Source organism: Neomonachus schauinslandi, chromosome 5 (genome assembly GCF_002201575.2).
Source record: "Neomonachus schauinslandi chromosome 5, ASM220157v2, whole genome shotgun sequence".
NCBI lineage: Eukaryota > Metazoa > Chordata > Mammalia > Carnivora > Phocidae > Neomonachus > Neomonachus schauinslandi.
Genome location: NC_058407.1, coordinates 89,964,368 through 89,990,391, shown reverse-complemented (window position 1 = coordinate 89,990,391; position 26,024 = coordinate 89,964,368). Strand labels below are relative to the sequence as shown.

The 26,024-nt window shown below is 39.1% G+C and overlaps 1 non-coding gene across 1 annotated transcript; it reads right to left on the bottom strand.

The window, feature by feature from the left end:
- Positions 1 to 5,093: 5,093 nt before the first annotated feature.
- On the bottom strand, positions 5,094 to 5,200 carry LOC123324973. The gene has a single exon (XR_006540148.1). It is a non-coding gene; the product is annotated as a U6 spliceosomal RNA (small nuclear RNA).
- Between the last annotated feature and the right edge of the window lie 20,824 nt (positions 5,201 to 26,024).

The window sequence follows — 26,024 nt, the reverse complement described above, 5'->3', positions numbered from 1 at the left end:
ATTTGCATTTAGTTGTCAAGTTTCTTTCGTCTCTTTAAATTGGAACATTTCCTCAGTCTCCATATTGCTTTTTGACCTTGACGTTTCTGAAAATTATAGGCCAGTTATTTTGTAGATGTCTCTCAGTTGGGGCTTATTTGTTATTTCCTGATGATTAGATTCAGATCATACAGTGTTGGCAGGGAAATCATAGAAGAGATGTGCTATCTCAGGAGGCACTTGCATCCATTACTTCAATATATTTATAACAATAGTTGTAAGATCAATCACTTCATTATGAAGCATGTTATCTAACCTTTCTCATTTCTCCTCCTCCTCCTCCTTCTTTTTTAAGTATAGGACCTTAGTGTTGAGAAAGCTTTGTTTTCATCATCTTCTACCCACTGAATTTCCTCCTCAATATTCTTGACAGATAACCTCTTGGATGGGAGATGTATAATAAATATATATTTGCTCTTGTCTATGGTTTGTGCCACACACCTCCTAAAACCTTTGCAATTTCTTAAATGCTCAGAGATTTAGGGGCATCTTTTCCATTCCTGAAATAACTCCAGAGTCAAAAGGGTCAAATGGGTGTCTTTTGTTATTCCACATCAGCCCCTTTCAAACATACCTGAGTTATGTTAATGAGGTGGTTCCTTAAAGTCCCTTAGGAAGTTCTGGTTCAAGATAGCTTTTTTTTAGGAAGACTCTGAACTCTCCTCCCTCAAGGCAAACACCAAATTACACCTATTAATAGAACAGTTACTCCTGAAGAAGTAAGGGCTGACTGAACAGATCTGGAGCAACCAAAGGTAGAGAGAATGGCAAACGGAACAGGAAGAGAGATGGAGACCCAGCAACAAAGGGAACCCCTACCCCTGAGGCTGCAAACGCAGTGGGGAGGGACAGTACTGAGGACTTGGGAACAAATCCCTCTGTCCTTGGGCACAGGAAAAAAAAGGCCTGGTTTAAAAGAACAACTAGCATATAAAAGAGATAGCACTAGAACGCTGCTGTGGGAAAGCTTTCCAGGTCAGAGGGATATGGTTTATGTTATCACCTCACCTAGATGGGAGCAGGGTCTGGACACCGGAAGGGGCAGGTCCAACTGTCTCAGTGAGCTTGGGACTTCAGTGAACCCAGAGTCCACAAGCCTACATCAGCACTAGCCACGCTGGGGCACAGAAAAAGAAGCTGGGTTTTAAAAGGGCCAAGGAGCTGTGGAAACGCTCTCCTCATGCCACTTTAAAAGCCCAGACTGGAGCAGGGTCTGGACATCATAAGGCACGGGCTGGGATGCCATAATTAGTGGGTCCTAATGCCATAACTGGTGGGTCAGATTGGCACAGAAAGTTTGCGACCTCAGCAAGCCCAGGGTCCACAAACCCACACCAGCCCTAGCTGTGCTGGGACACAGGAAAAAAAAAAAAAGCCACCATTTAGAAGCACCCAGGAACTGCAAGAACATTCTCTCCCTGTCCACCTTAAAAGCACAGACCGGAGCAGGGTCTGGATACCATAAGGTGCAGGTTTGGTTGCCATAAAAGGCAGCTTCAGACTCCATAATTGGAGGGTCCCGAGGAACTAACGGGCGGGTCCAGACACCATAACTGGTGGGTCCAGTCATCACAGAGAGCTTGTAACCTCAGCAAGCCCAGGGTCCTTAAGTCCACACCAGCCCCAGTTTTACTGAGGCACAGAAAGAAAGCTGAGGTTTAAAAGGGCTGAGGAACTGTGGGAAGGTTCTCTCCTCATCCACCTGAAAAGCCTAGACCAAAGCAAGGTCCAACTCCCAGAGCACTTGCGACCTCAGCAAGACCAGGGTCCACAAGCTCACCTCAGCCGCCTGTGCACAAAAAACAGGCTGTGATTTTATGGCCTTTTAAATTTAAAAAAATTTTCATTCTTGTTCTCTTTTTCTTCTTTATGTCCTTTTCTTTAATTTTTTTCTTTTATCATCATCATCATTATTATTTTTCTTTATTCTTTCTATAAAAAAAACCATGGTTTAAAAGAGTAATTAGCAAATACAGCCATAGGTCCAGCCAGCCAGGAAAAGTCATCAAGCACACACAGTCTGCACAGGGGACAGCATACACAAGACCACTCCTTCAACTTTAGGAGAAGTAGCCTTTTCACCTAATCTGTTAGAAACAAACACAGAGAGTCAAGCAAAATGGGGAGATGGAGGAACATGCTCCAAAAGAAAGAATATGAAAAACCTCAGAAAAATAACTAAATGGAACAGAGATAAATAATATGCCTAGTAAAGAATTTAAAGTAATGATCATAAAGATACTCACTCACTGGGCTGGAGAAAAAAGTGGAAGAACTCAGTGAGACCTTCAATGAAGAGATAGAAAATATTAAAAAAAAAAAATCAAAGTTGAAGAATATAATAACTGAAATAAAAAAACACACTAAAGGGAATCAATAGTAGGTTAGAGGATGCAGAAGAATGGATCAATAATCTGGAAGACAGGGTATGGAAAACACACAAGCTGAATGGCAAAAAGAGGAAAGAATTTAAAAAAATGAGGCTAGACATCTTTTGGACAACATTAAGTGAACAAACATTCACACTATAAGAGTCCCAGAAGAGAGAGAGAAAGTTGTGGAAAACTTATTTGAAGAAATAATAACTGGAAACTTCCCTAGCCTAGGGAGGGAAATAGATTTTCAAGTCCAAGAATAACAGAGAGCTCTGAACAAGATGAACCCAAGGAGGTTCAAACCATGGCAAGTAATAATTAAAATGTCAATGGTTAAAGATAAAAAGAAAATCATAAAAGCAGCAAGAGAGAAATAAAAAATTGCCTAGGGAATTTTAGGGAAAAACTATAAGGCTGATTTTTCAGCAAAATTTTGTAAGCCAGAAGGAGTGGCATGATATATTCAAAGTGCTGAAAGGAAAAAACCTACAACCACGAATACTCTATCCAGCAAGGTTATCGTTCAGAGTTTATCACCACTAAGCCAGACTTACAAGAAATGTTAAAGGGACCTCTTTAAATGGAAAAGAAATGGCCATAATTAGACATAAGAAAAATATGAATAAAAAGATGTAAAATATGAGAACATATACATAAAATGTGGAGAAAGGAGTTAAAAGAGGAAAAAGATTGTTTTCTTTTTTCAGTTTTTTGTTGTTTTGTTTTTGTTTTTGTTTTTTTATTTTAGAACGTGTTTGTACTTAATGACCATCAAATCAATATGGACTGTTATTACTTAAGATGTTATATATGAACATGATGGTAACCACAACCCCAAAACCTATGACAAATACACAAAAAATAATGAGAAAGAAAGCCAAACAAAATGCTATAGATACTCGTTGACCACAAAGAAAGAGAGGAAGGGAGGAAAAAGGAACAAAGAAGAACTATAAAAACAACCAGAAGACACATTTTAAAAATGGCAATAAGTACATACTTATCAATAATTAATTTGAATGTAAATGGCCTAAATGCTCCAATCAAAAGACATGGAGTTGGGAGCACCTGGGTGGCTCAGTTGTTAAACATCTGCCTTCTGCTCAGGTCATGATCCCAGGGTCCTGGGATTGAGCCCTGCATCGGGCTCCCTGATCAGCGGGAAGCCTACTTCTCCCTCTCCCATTCCTCCTGCTTGTATTCCCTCTCTCACTATTTCTCTCTCTGTCAAATAAATAAATAAAAAATCTTTTTTTTTTTAAAGATTTTATTTATTTATTTGAGAGAGAGAATGAGATAGAGAGAGAGAGCATGAGAGGGGGGAGGGTCAGAGGGAGAAGCAGACTCCCTGCCGAGCAGGAAGCCCGATGCGGGACTCGATCCCAGTTCTCCAGGATCATGACCTGAGCCAAAGGCAGTCGCTTAACCAACTGAGCCACCCAGGAGCCCCAATAAATAAAAAATCTTAAAAAAAAAAAAAGACATGGAGTGGTGGAATGGATAAAAAAAAACATGACCTATCTATATGCTGCCAAAAGAGACTGATCTCAGACCCAAAGATGTATACAGACTGAAAGTGAAGGTATAGAAAAACATTCACCCTGCAAATGGAAGCAGAAAAAAGCCGACATAGCAATACTTATATCAGACAAAAAAGACTTAAAAATAAAGACTATAATAAGAGACAAAGAAGGGCATGACATAATGATACAGGGTTCAATCCAATAAAAGGATAAAATGATTGCAAATACCTTTGCACCCAAATACATGAAGCAAATGTTAATAGACAAAAGAGAGAAACTGATGGTAATGCAGTAATAGTAGGGAACATTAACACTCCACTTACATCGATAGATCATCCAGATAGAAAATCAAAAAGGAAACAATGTCTTTGAATGACACATAGGAGCAGATGGGCATAACAGAAATATACAGAACACTCCATCCAAAAACAACAGAAGACACATTCTTTTCAAGTACAGATGGAACATTCTCCAGGACAGATCACATATTAGACCATAAAACAAGCTTCAAAACTTTAAGAAGACTGAAATCACACCATACATCTTTTTTCAACTACAACAGTATGAAACAAGAAATAAATCACAAGTAAAAACTGGGAAAAAACACAAACACATGGACACTAAACAACATGATACTAAACAACCAATGGGTCAATGAAGCAATGAAAGAAGAAAGCAAAAAATACATGGAAACAAATGAAAATGAAAAAAAAAAAAGTCCAAAATCTCTGGGACACAGTGAAAGCAGATCTAAGAGGGAAGTATACAGCAATACAGGCCTACCTCAAGAAACAAGAAAAACCTAACCTTACACTGAAGGGAACTAAAAAAAGAAGAACAAACAAAACCCAGGGTGAGTAGAAGAAAGGAAATAATAAAGATCAGGGCAAAAAGAAATGATGTAGAGATTTTAAAAAATAGAAAAAAAAAATCAATAAAAGCCAGAGCTGGTTCTTTGAAAAGATAAACAAAAATTGACAAACCCTTAACTAGATTTATCAAGAAAAAAAGAAGAAAGGACCAAATAAATATAATCAGAAATGAAAGAGGAGAAGTAACAAAAGATACCCCAGAAATATAAAGGACTATAAGAGAATACCATCAAAAAATTATATGCCAACAAACTGGACAACCTAGAAGAAATGGGTAAATTCTTAGAAACATACAATCGTTTGTGGATTTGCATGTTATTCCTGTGCAGGGATCATGCTAATCTTCTCGGTATCATTCCAATTTTAGTATACGTGCTGCCGAAGTGAGCATGAAACATACAATCTTTCTTTTTTTTTAAATTTTATTTATTTGAGAGAGAGAGAGAGGGGGAGAGAGAGAGCATGATTGGGTGTTGGGGAGAAGGAGAAGCAGGTTCCCCACTGAGCAGCAAGCCCAAAGTGGGGCTCTATCCCAGGACCGAGACCATGACCTGAGCTGAAGGCATATGCTTAACTGACTGAGCCACCCAGATGCTCCTATAATCTTTCAAAACTAAATCAAAAAGATATAGAAAATCTGAACAGATGGATTACAAGTAACAAAATCGAATAGGTAATAAAAAAACTACCAAAAAATAAAAGTTCAGGATCAGATGGATTCACAAGTGAATTCTACCAGACATTTAAATAAGAGTTAATACCTATTCTTTTCAAACTATTCCAAAAAATAGAAGAGGAAGGAAAGTCTCCAAATTCATTCTATGAGTCTAGCATTATCCTGATACCAAAACCAAAGACACCACAAGAAAAGAAAACCAGAGGCCAATATCCCTGATGAACATAGATGCAAAAATCCTCAACAAAATATTGGCAAACTGCACAGAATATATTAAAAAGATCATTCATCATGAGTAGGTGAGATTTATTCCTGGGATGCAAGGATGACTCAATATTTGCAAATCAATCACCATCATACACCACATGAGCAAAATAAAGAATAAAATATGATCATCTCAATAGATGCAGAAAAAACATTTGGCATGATTCAACATCTGTTCATGATAAAAACTCTCAATAAAATAGGGTTAGAAGGAACATACATCAACAAAATAAAGGCCATATATGAAAAACCACAGCCAACATCATTCTCAATGGTGAAAAATTGAGAGTTTTCTCTCTAAGGTCAGAAACAAAACAAGGATGTCCACACTCATCACTTTTATTCAACATAGTACTAGAAGTCCTAGCCACAGCAATCAGACAAGAAAAAGAAGAAATAAGAGGCATCCATATTGATAAAGTAGAAGTTAAACTGTCACTATTTGCAGATAACATGAAATAAAGAAAATTCTAAAGATTCCACCAAAAAACTAGTAGAAATAATAAACAAATTTAGTGAAGTAGCAGGATACAAAATTAGTACCCAGAAATCTGTAGTGTTTCTATACACTAACAATAAAGTTGCAGAAAGAGAAATTGAAAAAGCAATCCCATTTACAATTGCACCAGAAAGAACAAAATACTCAGAAATAAACTTAACCAAGGACGTGAAAGACCTGTACTCTGAAAGCCATAAAATATTGAAAGAAATTGAAGATGATACAAATAAATAGAAAGATATTCCATGCTCATGAATTGGAAGAATTAATGTCAAAATGTCCATATTACTTACAGCAATCTACAGATTCAATCCAATCCCTATCAAAATATCAACAGCATTCTTTACAAAACTAGAACTAATAATACCAAATTTGTATGGAATCGTAGAAGACCCCAAATAGCCAAAGAAATCCTGAGAAAGAACAAAGTTGGAGATACCACAAATACAGATTTCAAGATATACTACAAAGCTGTAGTAATGAAAACAATATGGTCCTGGCACAAAAACAGACACACAGATCAATAGAACAGAATAGACATCCCAGAAATGAACTCACATTTGTATGGCCAATTAATCTATGACAAAAGCAGCAAGAATATACAATGAGGAAAAGACAGTCTTTTCAATAAATGGTGCTGGGAAAACTGGACAGCTACATGAGAAAGAATGAAACTAAACTACTTTCTAATACCATACACAAAAATAAACTCAAAATGGATTAAAGACCTAAATGTGATACCTGAAACCATAGAAATCCTAGAAGAAAATACAGGTAACAATTCCTCTGACATCAGCCATAGCAGCTTTTTCTAGATATATCTCCCAAGGCAAGGGAAACAAAAGCAAAAATAAACAATTGGGACTACATCAAAATAAAAAGTTTTTTTTTTTTTTTTAAAGATTTTATTTATTTGACAGAGAGAGTGAGAAAGCACAAGCAGGGGGAAGCAGTAGAAGGAGAGGGAGAAGCAGGCTTCCCGCTGAGCAAGGAGCCCGATGCAGGGCTCGATCCCAGGACCCTGGGGTCATGACCTGAGCTGAAGGCAGACGTTTAACCGGCTGAGCCACCCAGGCGCCCCAAAATAAAAAGTTTTTGCATAGCAAAGGAAACCATCAACAAAACAGAAGGATAACCTACTGAATGAGAGAAGATATTTGAAAATGACATATCTGATAAGGGGTTGATATCCAAAATATATAAAGAACTTACACAGCTCAACACCAAAAAACCACCAAATAATCTGAATAAAAATGGCCAGAGGACCTGAATAGACATTTTTCCAAAGAAGACATCCAGATGTCCAACACACACATGAAAAAATGCTCAACATCACTGATTATCTGGGAAATGAAAATCAAAACCACAATGAGATATCACCTGATACCTGTTAGACTGGCTAAAATGAAGAAGATAAGAAGCAAGGTTGGCGAGGATGTGGAGAAAAAGGAACCCTTGTGCACTGTTGGTCAGAATGTAAATTGTTACAGCTACTGTGGAAAACAGTATGGAGGTTCCTCAAAAAATTAAAAACAGAAATTCTGTATGACCCAGTAATTCCATTACCGGGTATATACCCAGGGAAAATGAAAATGCTAAATGGAAAAGATGTATGCACCCCTCTGTTTATTGCAGCGTTGTTTCCAAAAGCCAAGACATGGAAGAGACCTAAGTGTCCATCAGTAGATAATGGACAAGGAAAATATTATATATGTATGTGTAATATATATTGTAAATATATATTATATATTCTTATATATATTATATATAAAATATATAATGGAATATTACACAGCCATAAAAAGGATGAAACTGTGCCATTTGTGACAACATGGCTGGACCTAGAGGGTTTTATGCTAAGTGAAATAAATCAGACTGAGAAAGACAAATATCACATGACTCCACTCATAAATGGAATCTTAAAAAAGAAGAATAAATAAAAAGCAGAATCAGAACTATAAATACAGAGAACAAACTGATGGCTGCCAGAGGGAAAGGGATGGGGATGGTGAGCAAAATGGGTGAAAGGAGAGAAGGCGATACAGGCATCCAGTATGGAATGAGTAAGTCACAGGAATAAAATGCAGAGCATAAGGAATACAGTTAATGATACTGTAATAGTGGTATAATGGGACAGATAATAGCTACACTTGTGGTCAATGTAGTATAATGTATAAACTTGTCAAATCACTAAGTTGTACATCTGAAACTAATGTAACATTATGTGTTAACTATACTCAAATAAAAAATACAATTAATAAATACAATGAAGTTGAAAAAAAAAAAAAGACTTCTAGGTCCAAGTATCTCTTTTATGCAATCGGCATTTGGGGAAATTAATATGTCAAGGATTCTTAAACATAGACTCACAGCCACTGTATAAAATGATGTTGTATGTTATTGCATTTTCTAAAAGAGATGGCCCATAACTTATACTAGAATCCCAATCTATTTGTAACCATAAAAATTAAAGATAATAATTTTAAAATATATCATTTTTAAATAAAATTATTTATATTCCATTAAAAAATAAGCCCTAAAGATGGTTGCCAGGGGGAGCAACAAATGTTAGAGGGTTGGAACTTTCAGTCCCACTACCTCCAGGGAGAGGAGGAGGCTGAAAGTTGAATCAATCACCAAAGGCCAATGATTTACTCAAGCATGCCTATGTGATGAAGCCTCCAAAAAAAATCCACTAGGGTGGAGTTTGGAGAGCTTCCAGGTTGGTGCACATGTCAACATGCCAGGATGGTGGTGCACCCCACTTCCATGGGGACTGAAGCTCCTGCACTTAGGACCCTTCTGGATCTTGCTTTATGAACCTCTCCATCTGGCTGCTTATCTCTATCTTTTAAAAAAAACTGGTGGAATGTAAGGAAGTGTTTTTCTGAATTCTGTGAGCTGCTCTAGCACATTAATTGAACCCAAGGAGGTGGATGTGGGAACCTCTAACTTATAGCAAGTTGATTAGAAGCACAGATAATAACCTGGACTTGTGATGGAATCTAAAGTGGGGGAAGGCAGTCTAGAAGCTGCTTCTAGTATAGAAATATTTATAGTTCTGATTCTGCTTTTTATTTATTCTTCTTTTTTAAGATTCCATTTATGAGTGGAGTCTATACTGGCATCTAAAGTGGGGGAAGGCAGTCTAGAAGCTGCCTTCCCCCACTTTAGAACCCTTCATCCACGGAATCTGATGTTATCTCCAAGTAGATTGTAAGACTCAGGTAGATTGAATTAATTGCAGGACACCCAGCTGGAGTTGCAGAATTGCTCAATGTGTGAAAAGCCCACACATCTAGTGTCAGAAGTGAAGTGGTATTGTAGCTGAGTATTTAGAGTAAGGAGACGTATGGGAGTGTTTGCCTTTATAGCCCCCACACAACAGTTGGCTCTCAGTAAGTGTTGAATGAATGAATGTTTCCAAACCTTCAGTAACTGGACTGTCTCCACCACCCCAGGAAGTTGACATTTGCATTAGAAATGTGAAATGGAAGAGTTGACATTTCCAACAATCTTCTAGTCATTTGTTCAAGTTCATGTCTCTCAAGAAACATGGGAGAATACAAAATGAATAAATACAAAGAAAGTAAATAAGGAAAGACATGAAGAAGGAATCAAGAAAGAAATGAAAGAAAAAGAAAGTGACTGAAGGAAAGCAGAAAGAGAAGGAAAGAAAGAAAAGAAAGAAAAAGATAACTTAAAAATTATCAAGACAACATTTTATTAAGTCATTGTAATCTTACTTTTTTCTTTGCTGGTACATATGTATACTCTGACTGGGGCAATATTGTCTTTGAGGATGAAGCAGTGAATGGAGGAAGACCAGAAGACAAGGAAACTTAGAGCTGAAGGAGGAGGCAGAAAGGGCTGGGGGCTGGACAGACAGGACAGAACTCCTACAAGAGGCTCTAAGCCTGGCTCCCAGGCAAGACATAGGTTCAAGGACTACAGTCAGGTCTGTCCATAGCTCTGGGTGCACAATGGGCAGCCGAAGATCCATCATAACTCTGGGACCATCTCAAAACTTGGGTGCAACAGAGTGGGAGTACCCATGGCCACCATTCATGCATTTGTTTATAACATATTTACTGAACTCTGTCTGAGGCCCTGGGGATTCAGCAAAAACCAACCAGATATGGTCCTCGCTCTCAAGGAACTTAGATTTATGCAATTTTGAAGGTCACTCGTAGGTAACAAGGGCTTAACACTTAGGAGAAAATTCAGGCAAAAACCTCCATCTTTCGAAAGGGATATATGTATATAAAATACTAGTCAGATTATTTAGCTAGAACATGGGGATTAGAACTGAGGTATAGTCCCCAAACTATCAATTTTTAGTAGAGAATGGAAGCTATAATATTTTGAAGACATCGTCAGGATTGAGGGTACTGGAAGTTAATTATATTTCTAGGGAGAGACTGTAATCCCAGATAAATCCTGAGAGCAAGTTCCTGGATGGGAGAGTAGCAAATGAGAGGACCTGCATCCAACACCAGGACCCAGGCCCTGAGTCCCTCTGAGGTGCTCATATGAGGCTGGATATATGGCAGTCCTGAAATAAGCAGGACTGAGATTTTCAGAGGTGGAAGGAGTGGGACCGTCTGTGGAAAAAAGGCTGGCAGAAAGGGGAGAACAAGCAAGGAAAAGAGCAGCATGATGACATGAGCAGCGCTGCAATGTCATTCTAGTGAGATTGCTGGCATTTCTATTTGAGGGTTTTATTTATTTTTATTTTTTAATTTTTTTTAAGATTTTATTTATTTATTTGACACAGAGAGAGCCAGAGAGCAAAGAGAAGCAGGGAGAGTGGCAGCCAGGGGAGAAGCAGGCTCCCCGCTGAGCAGATGTGGGACTCGATCCCAGGACCCTGAGATTATGACCTGAGCAGAAGGCAGACGCTTAACCGACTGAGCCACCCAGGCGCCCCTCTATTTGAGGGTTTAAAAAAGTGTACGTGTGCATGTGCGTGTGTGTGTGTATACATATTTATATGTGATAATATAATATTTTGGAGGCGAGTATTCTTTTTTTAAGATTTTTTAAATTTATTTGAGAGAGAAAGAGAGCACAAGCGGGGGGTGGGGAGAGGGAGAAGCAGGCTCCTCGCAGAGCAGGGAGCCCGATGTGGGGCTCCATCCCAGGACCCTGGGATCATGACCTGAGCCAAACACAGATGCTTAACCGACTGAGCCACCCAGGTGCCTTGGACACAAGTATTCTTCATGATACAGAGTTTTCTCTTGACCTAGGTTCCTTCATTTTCTGTCCTTTCCCCATTTTGGCACATGTTTTGATCTACATCCTGGTTGTTTCTCATGTATGTGGAGCTTACTAAGTATTGACCAAGATTTCCAACCAATAGCAGCAACTCTGTGTTCCATGTATTAGTAGTTGTAAATTCAGTTCCACACTTATGTTGGTTCCTACACTCCTGGGAAATTAAGGTCACTTCTGTTTTGGTATAATAGTTTTACATCCAAAAATATTTTCTTCACACATTTCCATTTTGTTCATTAAAGGTCCAAGGGACTGGAAGTCTTTTTTTTAAATTTTTTTTACCAGGTTTACATCTGCATCTTGTGTGGTCGGTCCCTTCCTTGTATTTCTTACGTGATGTGTCTCTACCGCTGAGAGCAGAGAAGTATCATTCCGGGAGGATAAACCTCACTGTCCTCTTGATCCTCATAGTGAGTGAATGCTTCTTGTGGTTCAGAAGTCTGCTTCTGGAGTGATCTTTTAACCCATTACTCCACCAAAGATAGGGCTTTTGTCCTATCTCCTGCTTCTCTGGGTTCACAAACCACTCCCTAGAAATAGAATTAACTTCTAGTACCTTTAGTCCTGACTGTGTCTTGAAAAATGTGTGGCTTCTGTTTTCTAGTAAAAATTGATGGCCTTCCTCCTCCATCCAGGCATGACCTGGATTCTGGGTTCACTGTTCATTGATGTCCCTCGAGAGGCGGGCAGAGTGAGCTATCTTTTCCCGGATGGTGGTGAGGATAGCAAATTATCCATGCGATAGCCATTTTTTTCCTAGGTTCTATGACAATCTGAAGTCAAATACATTTTGGTAATTTAAAGATTAGTTTTCTTTGAAAAACTGTCATCTTCTCGACAAATTAATGTTTGAGTCATAAATATAATATTGGTCTTATTCTATAAAATGCATTATCTTGGGGCGCCTGGGTGGCTCAGTCGTTAAGCGTCTGCCTTCGGCTCAGGTCATGATCCCGGAGTCCCGGGATCGACTCCCGCGTCGGGCTCCCTGCTCGGCGGGGAGCCTGCTTCTCCCTCTGACCCTCCCCACTCTCATGTGCTCTCTCTCATTCTCTCTCTCAAAATAAATAAATAAAATCTTAAAAAAAAAATAAATAAATAAAATGCATTATCTTGGTTTTATGCTAACAGGACTCTTCTTGCTCTCCCCTTGCTCTGAGACAGGTTACAAATCTTCTTACATTAACTAATAATGAATGGTACAAACAAATCACATTTCTCTAATTATTAGCTTTTATTCCCCCTACTGACCAGAAGAGAAAATGTTTCCGTCTACCTTACCCCAAATGTAATAACATATTAAATAACACATATTATTACATCAGTTTCCTCTATCCTTTTGAATAATCTCTGATGTGGTGACCAAACCCCTCCTCCCCCATTCTTTTCTAAATTTGAAGATCTTATTATGCTTTCTCAAGTTTTCTTTTTCCAGATTCAACATTCCAGCTCAACTGTTCCTCAGAATCTCTACCATCCTGGCCATCTTCCTCGTTCAATTCCACTAACTCAATGACCCATATGAAACGTGGCAATGGGACACCCACACAGGTCTCTAATCCATGGGACTAAGGCTTCTTTTGTTCCGAACACTTGCCTTCACGGTTGCAACCTAATGCGAAGCAGCTAGCGGGGCGATTACGTCATTTTCTTGAATCACTGAATTCACGCCTATTAGAAATTATAAGTCATTTGCACATCAACTTCTACTGTTAAGTAAGATATCACCAGTGCTATGCGCCTGTAAATCTGAAGTAGATTTAACAAGCTCACTTTTAGGACCTTACATTTATGCATACTTAACCACTTTATTTTAACCTGTCAGTGACTTCATGAATCCTGATTCTGATATGAAGCGTTGTAGCAAGAACTCTTTGTTTAATTTCATGCAAAAATTAGAATACTATTCTTTTTATATCTTCATCAAAACATTACTTAAAATATTAAAAATAACACAGGACTGAGTAGAGATTCCTGGGCATGCTAAGAGGTGTTTCCTCTTAGGTTGAAATTATGCATTTCAAAGTTCTTTTTAGTTATGCATCAACCAGTTGCTTAACCAGGTTTGGACACATCTAATTCTACTAACATCTTAGCCAGGAACCACATTTTATCAGGTGAAATAAAAAGATATTTTGGTTTAGCATGCATAATATTAAAACATTTTTCAAAACTGGAGTTGGGTTGGTTTGTATTCTCCATTTAGCCATAATTCCCACCTTTTACTCTTAGACTAGTTTAATAACATATGCTATTATGGACTCTTCAGACATTTGCGTTGGCCAGCCCTCTCTGAGTCATTCCACTTAGGGTGTAGAAACCTTAAGAGAATAATACTCCCACCCTAAAAATGAGAAAGAAAGCCAGATAATCTACAAAATAATAAATTTCCTGGAATCCATGAAAGAGCCAAGGTCATGTGACAAGCAGGTCAACTGAAATTCAAAGGGTAACAGACCTTCCGAAGAGAGATGGGGCCCATAAGTTGCCTCATCTTTGTCAAAATAGAGGAGAAAGAGGCAGCTGCCATCAAAGTGGGTAAAAAGTAAACAGCCAAATTTTAACAAATCCTTAAAGGTCAAGTGTGGGATAACAAAACAATTTAGAATCTGCTGGAGCCCCAGACTCAAAGAGAATAGGCACTAAATCTCAAGGTCTTTTCTGTGCCTCCACTGGGTAGTCACAAGGAAGAATGGGGACAGGACAGGATCAGAGAGATTCCTTCTCCTTGGTAATGAAAACAGGTTCACAACTTCTCTCATTTAAAGCAAAAGCCATCTACATTTGAGGGACAGGCAGGGAAACCCATCTGGCTCAGGCACCTAAAATCACGGAAAGCAGAGGTCTACTACCATTGGGAAGGGGCAGGAAACTGTCCATGCCAGACCCTTCATAGATTAAGGCAGAGTTTGACTGCCATGATAGGGGGCAGAGGGGGAGATTAGAGGACACAGGGGGAGTGTTGAGATAGTCCCATCCCAGAGGCCAGGCCAAGAGTCCTTCCTAAGTTTGAGGCTGTAGCAAGAGGACAGGGAACCCTTTCCCCTGCCCCATAGGGCTTAATTGTCTTAATTCTTTCAACAATTTTATGAGGTGGTATTATAGTCCCTTTTTTACAGATGATCATATTGAGATGTTCGCCCAACATCACTAATTTAGAGTAAAGCAAACAAAAGATTTAAACCAGGTCTCCTGACTCCTAGTCAATGAGTGTTTGCACTAAACTGTACCATTACATTAGAATGCTGAAGGCAACCCTCTAAAACAATAAGACCACCACTAACATTTATTCAATACTCTCCGTATTTCCAGATACGTTTAATTTCATTTAATTCTCCCAAATGCCCTTTTTGGTAATTATATTATCATTATTCCAAGTTTCCTGATTGAACTGAGGTTTAAAGTAACTAAAGTAATGTTCAGTCTTCTTCCTTAGTTTCTGTTACCTCTTGTTCTCTAGATCCATTGTTGGGGTGGGGTGGTGGGGACCTGTTTGGTTCTTTTGTCCTCACTCTTCTGACTTGTGTTTTTGACCCCTTGTACTCAGAATCTTGCTTTCCTGGAGTGGTGGTACAAGCCTGTTTTTTCTATGTTTGATTCTTATCCTTATGAAACTATAGTACCTGGTATCTCCTTTCTGACTCAGCTTATTTCTCTGAACTTGACAGAGTTTGGCAGTTCACAGACCGTGATGTGCATGGTTTGTGATTCTCTAATCCAGTCTTGATGAATTATAGCCACAGTTTTAACACCTCTTGGCCAGACTTAGAGTCTTGATGTCTAAGTTCTCACTGGCATTATCTCTTTCAAGTTCCCGCAGGATCAAAGGACACAGTGCTTAAGAAACAGGCGGATGTAGGCTTCACTCCTGATTCTGCTTTTTCTAGTCTGATGACACTGAGCAAATTATTTACCTTCTCTGGGTCTCAGTTTACACTTTTGGCAAATGGAGATAATACTATCCACCTCATATGGTCATTATTAGGACTGAATGAACAAAGTTTGTGAAGTGTTTAGGACAGTGTTATATAGGGAATGCTCAAGGAATGACGATTACTACTATAGTTTTTATTACTATGATTATTATGGTTTAGAAGGAATTTGCCTAGACCTAAATTGATATTTTTATTTTTCTTAACACTGTAGGTTAGTCATCAGGTCAAACCAGTCAAAATCATCTATCTGCACAATAGTTTCCTGACAAATGAACCTCACTTTTCACATATAACCATGTTTTCGTTTGTATTCAGTTGGTTGATTGCTTAGCAAAGACCTTGGGGAGAGGGGTGGAGGGAAGAGGGATTTAAGTATCAGATAAGGGGCCATAAGGGTTCTTATAAATTTTAAATTATATAATTCCTTTAAGTTGCAACTGCTCAACATTTTATTATGTTCACTGTTGTTTTTTCTTTTTTCTTTTTCTTTTTTTTAAGTAGGCTCCATGCCCAATGTGGGGCTTGAACTCATGACCCTAATATCAAGGGTCACGTGCTCTACTGGCTGAGCTGGCCAGGCACCCTTCTCACTCTTTCTTATTTATTTATTTATGTATTTTATTTATTCTGTTTTTTAAGGATTTTATTTATTTATTTATTATTTGAGAGAGAAAGAGAATGCAGGGGGAGGGGCAGAAGGGGAGGGAGAAGGACAAGCAGACTCTGCGCTGAGCCCAGAGCCCAATGCTGGGTCGATCCCAGTACCCTGAGACCATGACTGGAGCTGAAACCAAGAGTCAGATGTTCAACCAACAGAGCCACCCAGAGGCCCTGACACTCTTCCTTTTAAAAAGCAATTATGAATGTTATAAAGATTATTATTCTTTTCTTTTCTTTTCTTTTATTATGTTATGTTAATCACCATACATTACATCATTAGTTTTGATGTAGTGTTCCATGATTCATTGTTTGCATATAACACCCAGTGTTCCATGCAGTACGTGCCCTCTTTAATACCCATCACCAGGCTAACCCATCCCCCCAACCCCCTCCGCTAAAAGAAAATATATGTACATAGTGCAAAGAGATGCTTTGTAATTTCAATGTATATTTAATTGTAAAAATGTTAATTAATAGATACCATGTTATTCAAACAGAGAGAGTAGTGAGAATATTTTAACTGAGATATAACATAGGTTTTCTGGGCCTGGCATCCCATTTCATTGCTTAATTAATAGTAGTATTTTTTCCCTTAATTTTAAAAATATGTCTTTAACTGTTGTTTCAGGCTGGAAGATCTTTGGGTAAAACCCTAATTGCTGTCAAGGAAAACACAATTTTCTGGCCAACTTAATATAACCACACAGTTCTACATTCATGTAAGATGTGTACAAAAGCAGAACTGTCCTGTAATATTCAGAAGGAAAGTTTTGGTCAAGCTGGTGCCTCTGGTTTTTGACTGTAGGTGCATAAACATTGACATTTGTGACTAATGACCAGGAAAACAGCTACTCACACCAAAAGTTCAGGATTAGTGTTGTTCACTTACTGGCCTAGAAGAACAATTTCCTATAATTCTCTCAGTGATTTGAATTGGGAGGTCCCAGAGCCAGCTGGGGCAGAAGGGGCAGGCAACTAAGCCCATGAGCTCTCCTTGCTCACTTGTGCCCGATCTTCCTTTAATTAAATAGGGGCTAGGCTTGCAGGCTATAGCTAGGGATAAATCTGAAAAGGTAATTATCTATGAAAAAGAGGATGCATTGATTTTCATGTAGCAAGGTACACGTGATGGCAGATTATTTCTCAAGGAGAGATTTTGGCTTGGATTATGGGTTAAAAAGGCTGGCAAAGGCTACCCTTTACCTAGAAGTAAGGTGTGGTAGTGGAAGAAAGGGCAAACAAAAGGGAAAGGAGAGACAGTGAAGAAAAACCTACTTTAGGATTTTACCTTGAGTTGGTCCTTTTTTTTTTTAATAAAGATTTTATTTATTCATTTGAGAGAGAGAGAGAGACAGATCTCAGAGGGAGAAGGAGAAGCAGACTCCCTGTTGAGCCAGGAGCCCAATGCGGGGGTTTGATGCAGACTTGATGCAGACTTGATGTGGGGCTTGATCCCAGGACCCAGAGATCGTGACCTGAGCCAAAGGCAGACGCCTAACCACCTGAGCCACCCAGGCGCCCCCTTGACTTGGTCCTTTGTATGATGAAGGGTCTTCCATTATCAGATTTAGGTTAGAAGTATTGAGTTATCAGAAAACACAGAGGGGCACCTGGGTGGCTCAGTTGGTTAAGCGACTGCCTTCGGCTCAGGTCATGATCCTGGAGTCCCAGGATCGAGTCCCGCATCGGGCTCCCTGTTCGGCAGGGAGTCTGCTTCTCCCTCTGACCTTCCCCCGTCTCATGCTCTCTCTCTCTATCTCATTCTCTCTCTCAAATAAATAAATAAAATCTTTAAAAAAAAAAAAGAAAAGACAGAGATACATAAATTAGTATATTTTCACATTTTTCTGTTTATAACATATAGGAAACTCCTGTTTTAAAGACTGGTGTTAGAAATTTTTTAAAAAAATAAAGTGAGTTATGGTCTGCTAAAAAGTGGTTGCCTAGTATATATTTTTACAAGTCCTGTGTCTAGAAGTATATAATAGTGTGGATAAAAATATCTAACCTGGGTCAAAAATTCTTTTTTATGCATGTTTTCCCCCTTCATATACCAAATATACACTTAAAAGTTTAAAAATTTTCATTATCTGATTTAGTTGTAATAATAAGTGATAAGATAGGTAGAAAGATATTATTAGCCTTATTTTCCACAGTGAGGAAACTGGGTCAAATAGGCCAAATGTTTCTGTTAAGTAACATATAACTAGCATGTGTTAGGATTAGGCATAAGACCCTCATCTATTGTCTACTGCCTTTTTTCTTTCATTTAAATTCAAGTTAGTTAACATACAGTGCATTATTAGTTTGAGGGTAGAGTTTAGTGATTCATCAGTTGCTTATAACACCCCAGTGCTCATTACACCTAGTGTCCTCCTTAATGCTCATCACCCAGTTACCCCATCCCCCACCCACTTCCCCTCCATCAACCCTCAATTTATTCCCTATACTTAAGAGTCTTTTATGGTTTTCCTCCCTCTCTGTTTTTATCTTATTTTATTTTTCCTTCCCTTCTCCTATGTTCATCTGTTTTGTTTCTTAAATTCCACATGAGTGAAATCATATTTGTCTTTCTCTGAATCATCTACTTCTTAAGATTAGATTAAACCCAGATACATTTCTACTATATCACATGGACCATAGCAAAATAAAATGTGTAATAAATGTTTATATTAGTTTAATTACATTTAAGATTATGAGGCACAAGATGTTTAGAGAGTAATAGAAATTCTTTCTTTCCTTCCTTGTCAGACTCTTGAATGTTACCCACATTTGACCACATTTATTTCACAACCCAGAGCTGTGATTACAATGAGACCTAAAGAATTAAATCAGTTATCCAAAAAGTAAAGTTCAAGCTCCAAATATGCTCGCTTCAAATATATGTTATTTGTGCATATGAATGATGAGTCCAGATGTGGGCCTAAAATGTCAAATAGTTAGTTAATTTTATTCTGTTACCATTCTAATAGCTCAGTTGTAATTATCTCCTTTTTTGCCCATTCTCATATGCTCATTCTTTTTTTAAAATTTTTTTTAAGATTTTATTTATTTATTTGACAGAGAGAGAGAGCACAAGCAGGGGGAGGGGCACAGGCAGAGGGAGAAGCAGGCTCCCCACAGGGCAGGGAGCCCGATGTGGGACTCGATCCCAGGACCCCGGGATCATGATGTGAGCCGAAGGCAGTCGCTTAACCAGCTGAGCCACCCAGGCCTCCTTTCATATGCTCATTCTGTCTGACCTGGAGTACCTCACTTTCTTGGTGTTTTTTTTTTTTTTTTTATCTTATACTGTATAATTCTCTTCCTATTCTGAACAGAATGGGTGCTAACAGCTGGTTTTATGGATATAAGCATTGGCTTCATAGATCTCTCCTCTTTTTTTTACTCTTTTTTTTTTTTTAATTTATTTATTTGACAGAGAGTTAGAGAGCACAAGTAGGCAGAGCGGCAGGCAGAGGGAAAGGGAGAAGCAGGCTCTCTGCTGAGCAGGGAGCCCGATGCGGGGCTCAATCCCAGGACCCTGGGATCATGACCTGAGCCGAAGGCAGCCCCTTAACCGACTGAGCCACCCAGGCGCCCCGATCTCTCCTCTTTGAGCATGATAAAAATCAGAGTATTAAGGGGCAGCTGGGTGGCTCAGTCATTTAAGTGTCTGACTCTTGATTTTGGCTCAGGTCATGATCTTAGGGTCATGAGATCAAGCCCCGAGTCAGGCTCCAGACTCAGTGGGGAGTCTGCTTGAGATTCTCTCTCGCTCTGCCTGTGCCCCTGCCCCCACCCCAATTTTTTTTTTTTTAATTGGAGTATTAAGGTTAGAAGTTTCATTTGGTCTAATCAACAATCTACTCCAGGAATCCCTTTTTCGTTGTCCCTGTCAAGTGGTGTTATTCCCATGTTTAAACACTATCTGTGATGAGAAGCTTACTGCGGCAGCCCTTTTCTAATTCGAACTTGTCTCTTAGATTTTGCATTCATTGAAATAAATTTTTTCTCCCTGTCCTTTTTACCCTTTGTTCATAGTCCCACCCTTAGGATAACATGTAAGTCTTTTTCTTTTCCCACGTGCTGTACCTCTGCATATTTGTACCTGGATGTCATATACACCTTCTCTGCTTCAAACCAAAGAGCACTCATTATGTCAACCATTGATCATATAGCTTAGTTTTAAGTCCCTTTCCTTTTCATATTTATTCTCTTTTAGACATAATGCCCCTGATATCCAGGGCCTGTTTTTAGGTTATAAAATAGAGCCATAAAATGAGCCATAAAATAGAGACAGCCATTCTGATTTAAGGGACATGTACATCTGAGCTTTCTAAGGAGAGCTGGGTTACATAAGATTATGACATGAAGAGAGGTCAAACAAAGGAAGGGATCTTTTCTAGCCTTTTTTTTTTTTTTTAAGATTTATTTATTTACTTATTTGACAGAGAGAGACACAGCGAGAGAGGGAACACAAGCAGAGGGAGTGGGAGAGGGAGAAGCGGACTCCCCGCTGAGCAGGGAGCCCAATGCGGGGCTCGATCCCAGGACCCTGGGATCATGACCTGAGCCGAAGGCAGACGCTTAATGACTGAGCCACCCAGGCACCCTTGCTTTTCTAGTTTTGACCCTCTTTTGCTCTAGTGACTGGGGCACAAAAAGACATGGAGAGTGATACTGAAAATAAGCTCCAATTCAGCTTAGGGTAAGGGTAAAGGTGACTTACATTTCTTGCCCTCTCATGAAGGAGTAAGATTTCCAATCCACCCTTCCCAAAAAGTCACATGCTCAGTAAAACATCAGCCAATGATGAATTATAGAAGCAGCATCATGACCAAATAGGGAACAACCACAAGGTTTCATTTTAGTGCATCCACCCATCTCTTGAATTATTTTGCATTTCATTTGGTAGTTGAAGACAGAAAGAAGGCATTTTGCTAATTCTCTTTGAAAGCGCAGATTTATGTGTACCAGGATTAGCATAGTTACCTGTTAGATAAACTAGCTGTATTGTAGGGTAGTGTCTCATGAAAGATCTTGGAAAACTGGTGGCTTACAAATATGGATACTGAAAAAACTTTGAAGTATACACAGGGCTAATTCTAGAGCTTGAATATCTAAATACTTAGCTGATCCTGTCAAGATCTTATTTAGCTTCTGAAGTCATATCTATTTGTTTTTAATATGAAGGTAATAAATCATGTCATTGTTTAAAATTGTAAGGTATGCAGTACACCAGGCAGGCACAGAGCTGAGTTACGACTTTGAAGCTTTTTAACTGCAACATTTAGAAACCCAGTGCAGCTTGTGGAAAACCATGGACATATTTTGGTTTGGCTCAGAGCCTTCTTTTCATCTTTCAGGTCATTGAGTGCAAAGGGGAAAAAATCCCCCAAGCTGTAAATATGTTTGAAGTACAGGTCTATTTTTCCCTCTTGCAAAACTAGAATTGAATTATTTGATTTTGTCCAAGGGATCTAGTTTGTTCCAAGACAGGAGACTGAATTTTTATTACTGAAAATTGTTGTTTAGACAGATTTCAAACATGTGACTTTGTGATTTCCAAGGAAGTCTTATCAGAAACTTGACTGCAAAGACGCTTTTCAGTCTCAACATTTCTTCCTGCATTCGGGTTGGATCTTCTCTTTTCATGCTGTTGAAAGTCTGGTCGTTTGCAAATGTTGTCCATCCCTAGTTTCGCTTTTGCAAAAAGACTCCTTAAGCTTCTCACCTGTAGTGAATAGGGGCCATTAAGATATCGAAAATTGGTATCAGTGCTGGTTTGGCTTTTAAATTACTTATGACTTTAACCCAGTAATGTTTTAGTTTTCACATCTCTTGATTATGGATAATGATAACCGCTTTGCCTACAACCTATAGATGCTGTTAATACCAGTGAAAATGATGTATGTGTACCAAAGCATTTAAAATATGGAAAATTAATACCATATATCCACGGCTCCTTGGACAGAAGTAAGGGCAGAGCTTATATGGAGAGGATCTTGAATTATGTTTGCACTGAGCTGGGAGAGAGGAGAGTTACCAGTCCTGAGATTGCTTCTCTTCTTTTTTCCATGGCATACATGCGGGCGTGCACATGCAAATACCATTTCTAGTTAGGTCTGCACTCACAGCTGACATTCTAGATATTAGGCTTAACATGCTTCTCTTTCAGATCAATCCTGTCTTACATATACTGGGAAAATGTAGGGGCTCTAGAAATGAGTAATTCCCAGGGATCCAGATAAGCTTCAGGTTCCCCCTCATGTAAAGAATTCCTCAGAGACCAGGTTAGTCTGGGCCTCTTTTTTCCTTTCTCTTGATGGACAGCTTGAGAAACGGGCCTAGCTGTTCAGCTGACAAAGAAGAGCCTCTTTACTTGTCCATAGACTAGGTTGCTACTTTGTAATACAATTTGAGATGTACTCTGGGAGCCATGCAGCAAAACATCTTGTTCAGGAACTTGTCTTGCTGCCTTTAAGGTTACTATTTTAGACTTAGTTTTTTTGTGTGTGTGTCAACACAGTCCTCTCCAAATTCTGTTTTTAAAATGCAGACATCTCCTTGGGAAGACAAAGGCCAACTTGTTTGGGTCAGTAGTGGGGAGGGAGTTGATAGAAAAAGAGACACTGGAAAGGAGAAGTGTGGATGCTTAAGACAATATTTTCCTTCTTTGTCAAAGTTCTAGCTCAGACTGACCTGGGCTCAGGTCTTTCTATGCCAAAGCACATGTTAGTACCTGCCCAACATGGACTCAAATCTCTGGGGTGGGGAGGAGTGAGTAAGACCTGGCCTGGGAAGTCCTCTAAATAACACTTCATCTGGGAGACTTCATCTGACTCACTGTAAACTTTTAAAGACCTTTCTTTGTCTTCCATCCTTTTGGCCCAATTAGTGGGTTTATATTGGATTATATGTTAGCCAATCATTATGCCTAGGCATTTTGAATGATAAGGAAATAAAGTAAACGGGGTCAAGTGACTAACCTCGGACAGCACATGTGAGGAATTTATTGGCTTCCTAAATCTGCATTGGAATCTCCAATATAACAGGCTACATTAATGAGGATGCTGTGCTGCAGCAGGTGATAGAATTAGCTTTGAAGTGAAATTTTTTTTATTGTTTTTTTAAAGATTTTATTTATTTGTCAGAGAGAGAGAGAGAGAGAAAGTACAGGCAGGGGGAGCGGCAGGCAAAGGGAGAAGCAGGCCTCCCGCCGAGCAAGGAGCCCGATGTGGGACTCGATCCCAGGACCCTGAGATCATGACCTGAGCCGAAGGCAAACACTCAACCAACTGAGCCACCCAGGCATCCCGTAGTGAATTTTAATGCCAACCCTTCTTTCCTGGGGCTGCCTTCCCTCACCTTTTTTGGCTCTTTCCTTCTGATGAATCTGTTGCTAATCTTTGTTGGTAAAGATATTTTATTCAAAGGCATAGATGACTTTCTCATCAAATTTTCAGGTGAGTCAGACCTCCAAAAAGAACTAATAAAATAAATGACAAAATTATCTCAACTATTGAATTCAACAAGATGACAATTAAAAAAACAATAAAATATACTTTGCATTTAGATTATAAAATTACTCAGAAGGACAGGATGGGGGAAGATATGATTTGTTAGCAATTTGTGTCAAAAATACCTGAAGGCTTTAATAAGCCATGAAAAGCAACCATGAGAGAAATAAATGTAGGCTTGGACTCTCAAAAAGTGCAACAAGGGTTGGGTCATGAGCAGTCACAGTTGTACTCTGAAGCCATTAGACAATGTTTTCTGCTTCATACTGGGTCCTATAAGACAGATACTGATCAACTAGAATATATTCAGAAAAAGTTGCTTTGGGGGTGTGTGACATAAGCAAGATGGTGAAGTGGGAAGCCTTGGACATGCCTTCTCCCCCAAAACACCAATTCAGCAACAATTTACAAATTCCCTTTGTGAGTAACCCAGAAACTAATAGAAAGGCTGCTGTGCCCAGAGCAAACACAAAACCAGACTCACTGAAGCTGATAGAGAAACTTGGGACCCCCTCACACTGGAGTCCCTGTCCCTAGCACAGCCATATGATCTGGAAGACACTCTTTAGCTCCCAGCTTCAATCTGGGGAAGGAAGGTCTTGGTTTGTGTATCAAGCATCCCAACTTTTCTGAGGGGGCTATCCAGAAAACTGGCTTCTATCTTACTAGTCTTGCAACTCTGACAGGTTTAGCACAGCTTAGTCACCTGGGGGAAAATGGAGATGGCAGCTTGGACTGGTAAATGCAATAGATCCTTCTCCCTGCTCAGCATAGAATGATTAGGATCTGGGAAAATGTCAGCTCTCAGCTATACTTTGGGGAGGGAAAAAGTTGATCCATGTGTCCAGTGCCCCAACTTTCCTAGGGCTGACCAAATAATTAACATCTGTCAGTCTTGCCAATCTTGGAGGTCTGATGGGTCTGGCACAGTCTAGCTGCTGGCAGAGGTTGGAGATGGTGGGTTAGGTGTGTAGAAGCCATAGATCCTCTCCCCAGCTTAGCACAGGATAAGCAGATTGAAAAAAATCCCAGCTCTCAGCTTCCCCCTGGATAGGAAAAGAGTTGATCCATGCATCTAGCATCCCAACCTCTCTGGGGATTCCCCAAGAACTGGCATCTATTTTCCCAGTCTTGAAGCTTTCATGGGTCCAGCATAGTCTAGCCAATGAGAAGGAATGGAAATAATCGTTTGGACTGGTAGTCACCAAAGTTACACCTCCTTCTGCTTCCCCAACTCAGCACAGAGCAAGAGGACAAAGACCACAGCTGCCTGTTTCTTCCTGAGGAGGAAAAGAGTTAAGAGAGGCCCCCAGACTCTCTGGCTGGGCTGATAGATGAAGCTGTTCTTCCGTATGATGCCCATCCATGAAGACTGGGACAGGTGCTTTGTGTAATGTGCAGACACCAACAGAGCGTCAAGAAAAATGAATCAGGCAAAGTTGTTCTAAACAAAGAAACAAGATAAATCTTCAGAAACCAACCCTAATGAAATGGAATTATATGATTGATCTGAGAGAGAGTTCAGAATAATTGTCATAAATATGCTCACTGAGGTCAAGAGAACAATACATGAACAAAGGGAATTGCAACAAAGAGATAGAAAGTAAAAAAAGTACCAAAACAGAAATCATGAAGGTGAAGAACACAATTGAATTGAAAAATTCACTAGCGGGGTTCAATAATAGACTAGATCAAGTGGAAGAAAAGATCAGCAAACTTGAAGACAGGTCATTGGAAATAATTCAGCCAGAGAAGCAAAAAGAATAAAAAAAAAGTAAAGAAAGATTTAGGGAACTAATTGAACAAGACGACCAATACGCACATTATTGGAATCCCAAAAGAAGAAGAGGAAAAGAAAGGACCTGAAAGTTTATTTGAGGAAATAATGGCTGAAAACTTTCCAAATCTGGGGAAGGAAATGGACATTTAGATTTAGATTCAAGAAGCCCAACAAAAACCCAAGTAAGATGAACCTCAAAAAAATCTACAGATCTTCCTCAACTTATGATGGAGTTATGCTTTAATAAACACATTATAAGTTCAACATACATTTAATACACTTAACCTATTGAATATCATAGTTTAGCATGGCCTACCTTAAACATGTTCAGAACACTTACATTGACCTACAGTTGGGCAAAATTATCTAACACAAAGTGTAACAAGTATTGAATATCTCACTTTAATTTATTGAAATTTATGTAATTTGTTGAATATATACTGAAAATGAAAAAAGAATGGTTGTAAATATATTCTCGTGATTGTGTGGCTGACCGGGAACTCTGATTTGCCATTGCTGCCCCGCATCGTGAGAAAGTATCATACTACATATCACTAGCCTGAGAAAAGATTAAAATTCAAAATTCAAAGTGCAGTTTCTACTGAATGTATTGCCTTTG